The 9826-nt window shown below is 36.4% G+C and overlaps 1 pseudogene; it reads right to left on the reverse strand.

The window, feature by feature from the left end:
• Positions 1-2058: 2058 nt before the first annotated feature.
• On the reverse strand, positions 2059-2672 carry LOC105510634 (annotated as a pseudogene).
• Positions 2673-9826: the final 7154 nt, after the last annotated feature.

Consider the following 9826-nt stretch of genomic DNA (forward strand, 5'->3'; position numbering starts at 1 on the left):
AAGAGGTTAAGTATGGAGCAATAGGGATGAATAAAAGAAAAGCAAATGTTTTGCTAATGAGTTTAGAATCTTGAGTCTTTTGTCCTTTCATCCCTGTAAGTCATACTAGACTTTCTAAACCACATATTTCATGTGTTCTGTTTTCGAAAATATGGCTCCATTTCTGTGGCAATGAGATTTCTGCATCACAAGATCCAGGACCCACTCTTTCTTTCACTGCTAACTAGCTCATGCATTAACCTTGAGAAAGTGGCTTAATCTTTCTTAATTTCTCCATAAATAAGTGGATTATATGATTCCATAATTCACTTCCAGCATTAGCATTTGTGTTTCTACAAGGTGGTAATCAATGCTACACAGAAAAAGAGAACACATACTCTACCAAGGAACCAAGGACCTTCTAAGGCAGGCTGTCTTACACAGTGTATTGCCAAACTGACTTAAACCAGTTTGATCATTTCTGATTATTAGGCTCTATTGGAATCTTCCAATGATTAGAGGTAGGTGAGAACTCCTGGTCTCCTCCTTTATAATCTATTATGTGGATTTTATAATGAAATCAAGTTATAGACCAAATCTGCCACACTTACACATGTTCTTCAGTAAGAAGGAATAAAAGCAGTCACACAGCCTATAGTGTAAGCTTGCTAAAGCCCCACTTTTCTGACCTTTTAAATGCTAGAGCAAGTAACTTGCATGAAAGAGTCACTCAAGGCAGATGCATCATGATTTAGCTAAACATCTAGCCGAAGCCAGGCCACAAAATCCATCCTAAGTAGCTGTACAAAGAATTGGAATTCTAAGCATAGAGCACATTCCAAAGGGTAAAAATAATGAGTTCACACATTTCCATACTTTGTCCCTGTTTATGCAGCTCTGGAAAAGCCTGTACAATATTCCTACACAATCCACATTTGTTGAATACTATATTTTTTACCAATGAAAAATAATTCCTAATGCAGTATGCTAATTAACAAACCCTGTCAGTTGATTAAAGATATTAGGAATATTCCCTGTGGAATGTGAGCCTTTTTCCTACATACCACTTATGTGTGTAACTCAATGTTAATATGCCTTCCTAAGGTGTATATTAAAATTATACATATATATACCACACTGTCCTTAATGAACTAAATTAAAGTATAGACTTGTGATGATCTGATAGGCGAGCTTCCAGGACGGACTACTTCCAACAGGACGAGAAGTTGTACTTTTTTTTTTTTTTAACAGATAAAAAATTGTATTTACTTAGAAGCACTCAGAATGGCAATAAAACCACTGTGACTTTTTCTTTTTTTTGTAATTACAGAATGATATTTAGTTAAAAGAACAATTATTTTATACAAGAGACACTGAAGATGAAAAAACTACCATCTCCATATATAACTAATTTATGCTGTGCACCAGTAAGAACCTGCTTTCAATTTCTATGCCAATTTACAATTTACTGTACCAGGCCAGGTTAGTGGCTATGGAAAATGCCACCAGGGCATGCTATCTAAAAACATATTCATTAGCATGTTAACTATACAAAAAAGGACACTGTACAGTTTAAAAACAAATCTTACAGAGCCTTACATTTTAATTATTTTCTTTAAAAGGAGTGAGTTGGCCGGGCGCGGTGGCTCAAGCCTGTAATCCCAGCACTTTGGGAGGCCAAGACGGGCGGATCACAAGGTCAGGAGATCGAGACCATCCTGGCTAACACGGTGAAACCCCGTCTCTACTAAAAAATACAAAAAACTAGCCGGGCGAGGTAGCGGGTGCCTGTAGTCCCAGCTACTCCAGAGGCTGAGAGGCAGGAGAATGGCGTAAACCCGGGAGGCGGAGCTTGCAGTGAGCTGAGATCCGGCCACTGCACTCCAGCCTGGGCGACAGAACGAGGCTCCGTCTCAAAAATAAATAAATAAATAAATAAATAATAAATAAATAAATAAAAGGAGTGAGTTGCGTACAGAGGAGTTAAATGGTTTGCAGGCAAGAAAAAAATCACTAGAATCAACTATTACTACTTTCTTCTTCCTCTTTCCCTTCCCCCTCCCTCTCCTTCTCCTTCTCCTCTTCCTTCTCCTCCTTCTCCTCCTCCTCCTCTTCTTTTTCTTCCTCTTCCTCCTCCTCCTCTTCTTCTTGTTCCTCTTCCTCCTTTTTCTCACTTTTTTCAGCCTTGACATCTCCCGTTGTTTGCTACATCAGGCTTTCCTTTAGCTGGGTATGCAGCAATATCTTTTTCATATTTTTTTTTTCAGCTTCACAGCCTTCTTTTCATATGGCTGCTTGTCATTTGCAGCAGTGTTATTCCACGTCTATCCCAGTTCCTTTGCCTCATCACCGATGGGATGTTCTCTTTTGACTTCTGGCAGATATTTGGAACAGAACAAGAAAAAAGCTGAAAAAGGCCTCTCAGATGCATTGAGTTCCTTCAACATTTTTTGTTTAGCCTTTAGGAAATACAGGTTTTCATTACTTTTTCATGTCCACCTTTGCCATGTCTTCAAATTTTCCTTTCTCTTTAGCAGACATGATCTTCCATTTCTCTGAGCACTTCTCAGAGAACTTTGAGAAGTTGACTGAGGCATTGGCTGCTTTTTCTTGTGCTCCTCCCAACAAGTTTGCACAAATAATGCATATGAGGACATTTTGACTCTCAGCTTCTTAGAATCTCCTTTGCCCATGGTTAGTTATTTTTTCTCAGTGAGGCAGAGTCATCCAGTGACCATCCAGCTCTCACTTGCCCCAGCGCTGTCTCTATGGAGCTCAGTGTATTGCCACAGCTGTGCCTCCATTCTTTATTTTTGTTAGGAAGTACTCTGTGATATTCTTTTCCCCCTCCTTCTTCCCCTCCTCTCTTTACCATCCCTCATCCCATTCTCTCTTTACCATTCTTCCTACCATACTCTTAGCATCATTCCCACCATCTTCTCTTCATTGTGTGATATTCTTTTTTACTGTAATGTGATTATGTACTGCATTAAAATATTAACTCTTTAGTGTGAATTACAGTAATATTATTTGGCCCCTTTGTTCATTCCTCACACACATCTGGCAAAACATTGACTCTGGATTAATAAAACCGTCTGCCATCTCCATTCGTACACATGGGCTCCTGAACATTGCTAGAGAAAATCATATAGTCTGTGCCTTGGAGACACTAAGAATTGAGTTACCAACTTCAGCTCACCTTCAAGTTGCCTAGCAGCATTTCTACATGTACTACAACATCTCTTTAAGGCCCAAGAGATAAGGAATCCTAAGGTAATATCAAGTATATCATTGCAATGATGAGACAGGATTCTGGTTGGGCAGTAGAAAAAAGCTTCCCTCTCACCCACTCCTTCCACACTAAAACCCTTCCAAGACCATTTCTGCATGACCACGATGGTTTCCTTGATTCCATAATTGCCGCCTAATATCTCTTCTCCATATAAGAGCCAGAGTAAGCCTTTAAAAATGCAACGTTGACCAAATAATTACCCTGCTTACTCTCAATGGCCTCCTGCCACACTTAAAATAAAATGAACTTCTTACTGAGGCCTATCAGACTTGACACAATCTGTCCGCTCCTCACTTCTTCCCTACTCCTGTCTGTCCACACTGGTATTCTTGCTGATCTGCAAACCTGAAGCTCATGCCCACTCCTTTTCTGCTTGCTTCTCCTTTGGACTGGAACACTCTTCCTCAGAGGTGGACATGGTTCCCTTTATTTTTAAATTTACATATAGTAAAATTTACTGTTTGTGATGTATACTTCTATGAATCCTGACATAAGCCTAGAGTCATTTATCTATTCCCACAATCAAAATATAAAGTAGTGCAATCACTCCCCAAAACTCCCTCAGGCAGCCAATTTATAGTCAACCCCTTCCCCTACCTAGTCACAACCCCTGGCAACTACTTATGTTTTCTCCATCTCTATTGCTTTTAGACCTTAGTATTTTTATTCTAACCATTATTTGAGGTCTAGCTAGTCCTAATACTGCAAGAGTCATTCAAATCAGTACTTGAGAATTGCAAAATAATTCGTTAAGCATGACTGAAAGAGTGTTAACTTAAGTTTAGATACATTTAATAAACTAAATATAAGCTTTAATGGGAATGTGATGTAGATTCTCAGGGCAAAACCTCAGCTGAGCTGGTTAGAAGAATAATTTCCATGCTGGCCTGGCTTGGGTCAGATTCTTCCTCTCCTAGTTTGTCAGGTTCCTGCTAATTCCCTTCCCAATATCTGTTCCTGTACCTCATAAATTACCTTTTCATATAATGGCCTTAATACTAATTGCAGTATTTTCTTTGGATTTACCAAAGTCCAAAGATCCTTCTAAGCACTGAGTAACTGTTGCTGAATTGTTTAAGGTTACTCTCATGATGTCTGCAAAATGGTATTTGCCTATGCAGTTCCTGCAGCTCCCAGTCTCTTTCCATTTGAGCCCTGCATTCTGAGTTGGATCCCTCGCTCAGGAACCAGTTGCTTCTTAACCTGAGTGTTCTGTGCTCTGGCCTTGGTTCTTTGGTTTCCCACATCTAAGTTTTGAGTATGCCCTGGGACAAGAGGGTTTAAATGTCAAAGTCAAACTTCCAGCCTAGTTACTGTGGCCTTATTGTATTACTGTTTGATTATATCACAGCCACTAATCATTCGCATCTACTAGGAACTCTGACCCATGAATTACATAGTGGCATTGAGTTTCCCATAAGTAGGAAATAAAAAATAACAAGAAAGCTCACAGGTTAACTTCTGTACCTGCAGCTGTAGCATCAAAACCAGAAGTTAACAAATCTGGCAGGCTACGATTGTAAAGTGGCTTTAAATTGTAGAAAGAAAAAAATCACTAGAATCAACTATTTGGGAGGCCAAGACGGGCGGATCACAAGGTCAGGAGATTGAGACCATCCTGGCTAACACGGTTGGTGATTCACAACATGGCTAAGGCCTTGTCTCGTGCATACTAGTGGAACTGTACTGTCTTTATTTCCTAGTTCCAGCCACTCTTCACAATATTCCTGAGGAAGATATGTGTCCAAAGGGGCAAAGGAAAACAAAGGAACCCTTTAGTATTAGACTAGTATGACCATATGGCCAGGTTTGCCAGGATAATGCTGGATATAAAGTGTAATTATCATAGCACATTTTTTACTCTCAAAGTGTACCCATTCTGATGATAAATCATATGGCTACCCTAATTATATACAGCAAGCATACACAACATATTACTCTCCCTATCTCCACAGCTCTGGAGGGAACAGGTAACTGAAGTTAAATGAGGTCATAAGGATTGGACCCTGATATGACAGCAATAGTGCCTTAGAATAAACAACACCAGGGTGAGTCCTATTTCTCTTATGCACAAGCTCTCTCTCTCTCCTTCTCTCTCTATCTCTCTTTCTCCTTCTCTCTATCTCTCTCTCTCTCTCCCCACACACAGAGAAGAAAGGTCATGTAAGGACATAGTAAAAAGGATGCCCTCTGCAAGCCAGGAAGAGAGCCCTTACCAGAAACTAAATTGACTAGAACCTTGATCTGAGACTTTCCAGCCTCCAGAACTGTGAGAAAATAAATTTTTGTTGTCTAAGCTACTCAGTCTATTGTATTTTATTATGGCAGCTGGAGCTGACTAATATAGAGGTATAACAAAAATTATTGCTCTAAAGAAGCTTACACTTCAGCAGAGAATACACTCTGATTGCTTTCTAGAGAATAACTCCATTGCAGCATAAGTGAGCACCTAAATACTACCTAATCCTAGACAAAATAAAATGATAGTTAAAAAGGTGTTGCAATAAAAATGCCTATGAGGGCTCCTGAACCTGTAGCTGTAGCATCAGGTACAGGGCTCAGGGGAGAGTAGTTAATTACAAGAATATGACACAGGTTTTAGAGAGGACATAGCAGAAAGAGTTTTGTCTCTGTTCAGCCTGATATACTTCCTTAAATAGGTGATCCTGGCTCCACATCATATACCATGTTTTGACATGGACCACCTACCTCATATTCAACAAACATATGCTTTGAATTGAACCTACCCATCCTCCAGTCTTCTGACCACTGACTTTAATACTTGTCTTCCAACTTCTCTCCACCTGAAAGATATGATTCACAATAATATTTTCTTGGCCATAACACTGGCTCATACAAACTGGGCTTCTGCCTCCTTATCCTGGGAATTGATCTTAGGACCAATTTTGACTGTGCTGTCACCTGCTGACTCTCTCATTTGGTGCTACCATTTCCCTAAGTTTCTGCTGGGCCCAGACAAGTTGGATTTTGTGGAAGAGAAATAAATTAACAGGAAAAACTGAAGTTTCAACATTAAAACTGAAATAAACATTCAAACCTGAGGAACAGCAAAAGCAAACATGAAAATCTTGAAAGGGTACTTTTTATTATGGAAAGAAGATTGTGTGATTGAAATTTTTGCATGCTTTGATCTCTGTGTTCTGAAATCTGCAATCAGAGCATCAGAAGTGGTTGAAATGCCCACTATGATCTGTGATTTGTCTTATGTAGCTATATTTCTTGTTTTGTTGACACAGTTGGTAAGAGTCTTCTACTTGTGTATCATGGATCATTAAAAACCCTTCGTTTGATATTTGAACCACTTAGTAATACAGTCTTAGTAATGAGAACCTTTAATTTAGCCATTCAAATGGTCAAGACCTTCTGAAAGGGTTTATTGTGGCCAATACAAAGGGGCTGGTCCTGCCTTATGACCTAAGAAATTCTCAAATTTATAGTGATAATAGGGTAATACAGATTGATGATACAGATTTTTAAAATTTTCATTTGCAAAACTTCCTCTCTGAGCAATACTGGTGGGATTCTTAAATACTGCTTTAAGCAATTAAATAATTTTCTTTTATGTTCTAAACCTAGGCAAACAGAGACACTGAAGACCTTTAATACAGTATGGATTTGGGCATGTTATGTTATTAGGGTTGTAATAGTGTAGAGTTCTTTAATCTCATTTGTTGAGTAGTCTCTTAACAACTGCATAAATTATTAATTATAAAACTGCATTGATGGGTTTATAACATAATGACATGTGTGACAATAATAGCACAAAGGAGGGAGGAAGAAATGGAGCTATATCAGGGCAAATTTTTATATACTATTAAAATTGCAGAGGTGTTAATCTGAACTTGATTGCTTAAGATGTTAATTGCAATCTCCAAGAAAACCACTGAGTATTTCTCAAAAAAAAAGTAAAAGAAACAACAAGAGAATTAAAATTATATGTTAGATAATATTTATTTAACACAAAAGAAGGAAGTAATAAAGGAATAAAGAAACAAAAAAGACGAAAGACATACAGAAAACAAACTGAAAATAGCAGACATAAATCCTACCTCATCAGTAATTTTATTAAATGTAAGCTAAACACTAATCAAATTTAGTGGACACACTCTAATCAAAAGGCCAAGAACTGTAGAATAAATAAAAACATGATCCAACTATATGCTGCCTATAATATGATGCACTTTAGATTCAAATGTGCAAATAGGTTGAAAGAAAAAGATGATAAAACATATAGCATGCAAACAGTAAACAAAAAAGAATAGGAGCAGCTATATTTATATCAGATGAAATAAGCTTTAAAGCAAAAAGTGTCAACAGAGACAAAGAAGGACTTTTTTAATAATAAAAGGATCAATGCATTAGGAACATAAATAAAAGGGTCAGTTCAACAAACACAAAACAATTACAAATATATGTGCACCTAACAACACAGCTCCAAAATACATGAAGCAAAACTTGAGAGAATTGAAAGAGAAATAAGACAATTCAACAATAATAGAGATTTCAATAGCCCAGTTTCAATGATGGATAGAACAAATAGACTATCAACAAGAAAGCAGAAGATTTCAAAAATGCTATAAACCAAGTAGACCTAATAGACATCTATGAATACTCTACCTCAAACAGTGATATACACTTTCTTCTCAAGTGCCCATGATATATTCTCCAAAAAAGATCATATGTTAGACGATAAAACAAGCCTCAATAAATGTGTCCTCCAACAAAAATGGAATAAAATTAAAAATCAATAAGAGAAAGAAATTTGGAAAATTCTCAGATATGTGTAAATTGAATTACATAATCCAAAATAATCAATTGGTCAAAGATGAAATCACAAGGGAAATTAGGAAATACCTTGAGATGAATGAAAATGAAAGTACAATATATAGAATACAATTAAGCTATACTTAGAAATGTCTAGCTATAAAGGCCTATATTTAAAAAAAGATCTCAAATAGAAAGCCTAAATGTCTGCCTTAATAAACTAGAAAAAGGATAGTAAACTAAATTCAAAGCAAGTAGAAGGAGGAGAATAATAAAGATGAGAGTAGAAATAAATAAAACAGAAAATAGAAAAACAATAGAGAAAATCAACAATGCTAGACATTAGTTCTTTGATATGATTCACAAAACTGACAAACCTTTAGCTAGACTGAAAAGGAAAAGAGAGGGGAAGACTTAAATTGCTAACATAAAGAATAAAGAAGGGGGCGGATATCTGCTTACCTTACAGAAACTAAAAGGACTATAAGGGAATGAATAACTGTTTGCCAATGAACTCAGTAGCTTAGATGAAATGAGAATATTCCTAGAAAGACAAACTAGTCAATTTGACTTGAAAATAAAGAGAAAATCTGAATAGATTCATAACAAGATATTGAGTTTATAATAATAATTAAAAACTTCCCACAAAAATCCCAGGCCCAGATACTTTACCAATAAATTCCACTCAACTTTTAAAGAATTAACACCAATGTTTCTCAAGCTTTTCCATTAAAAAATAGAAAAGGAGAGAATACTTCCCAATTCATTCATTACCACCATACCAAAACCAAAGATTTCACAAGAGAAAACAATCTACAGACCAGTATTCCTTATGAATGTGGATGTTACAACCATCAACATAATATTAGCAAAACCACATCCAGCCATATAAAATATCCAGTGTTTGACACCATGACAAACTGGGATTTATTCTAAGAATGCAAAGTCAGGTAAACATCTGAAAATCAACTAATATAATACCAATAGAATTTAAGAAAATCACAGAATCATCTCGATAAACACTGAAAAAATGGACAAATTCCAACAACCTTTCTTAATAAAAAACCTCAGCAAATTAGGAATAGAAGGGAATTTCCTCAACCTAATGAAAAATCATCCATAAAAACCCTATAGCTAGTATCAAACTTGATAGTGAAAGTCCTAATGTTGTTAAGATGGTAACACTACCCAAATGATCTGCAGATTCAAAACAATTTCTGTCAGAATTCCAGCTGGCATGTTTTATGTAGATGGACAAGCTTATCATAAAATTCATATGGCAATACAAGGAATCCAGAATAATCAAAATAATCTTGAAAAAGGACAAAGTTGAAGGACTCACAGTTTCTGATTTCAAAACTTACTACAAAGCCACACTAATGACAATGCAGTACTGGCATAAGATTAAATATATAGATCAATGGTAAAGAACTGAGAATGTAGGAAAAAAAGTCCTTCTACTTATGGTCAATTGATTTTCAGCAATGGTATAAAATAATTCAATGGCAAAGGTAATCATTTCAATGAATCGTCCTGGGACCACTGGATGCCCTTACACAAAAAATAAAGTTGGACCCTTTCCTCATACACTATACAAAAATTAACTCAAAATGAATCATAGGCCTAAATGTAAGAGCTAAAACCATAAAACTATTAGAAGAAAACTGGAGTAAAAATATTCCTTGGATCAGGAATGATTTCTTAGATATGATACCAAAAACACATGCAACAAAAGAAAAAAATAGATAAACTGGACATTATCAAAATTAA

This window comes from Colobus angolensis, unplaced genomic scaffold (genome assembly GCF_000951035.1).
Source record: "Colobus angolensis palliatus isolate OR3802 unplaced genomic scaffold, Cang.pa_1.0 Scaffold19, whole genome shotgun sequence".
Lineage (NCBI taxonomy): Eukaryota > Metazoa > Chordata > Mammalia > Primates > Cercopithecidae > Colobus > Colobus angolensis.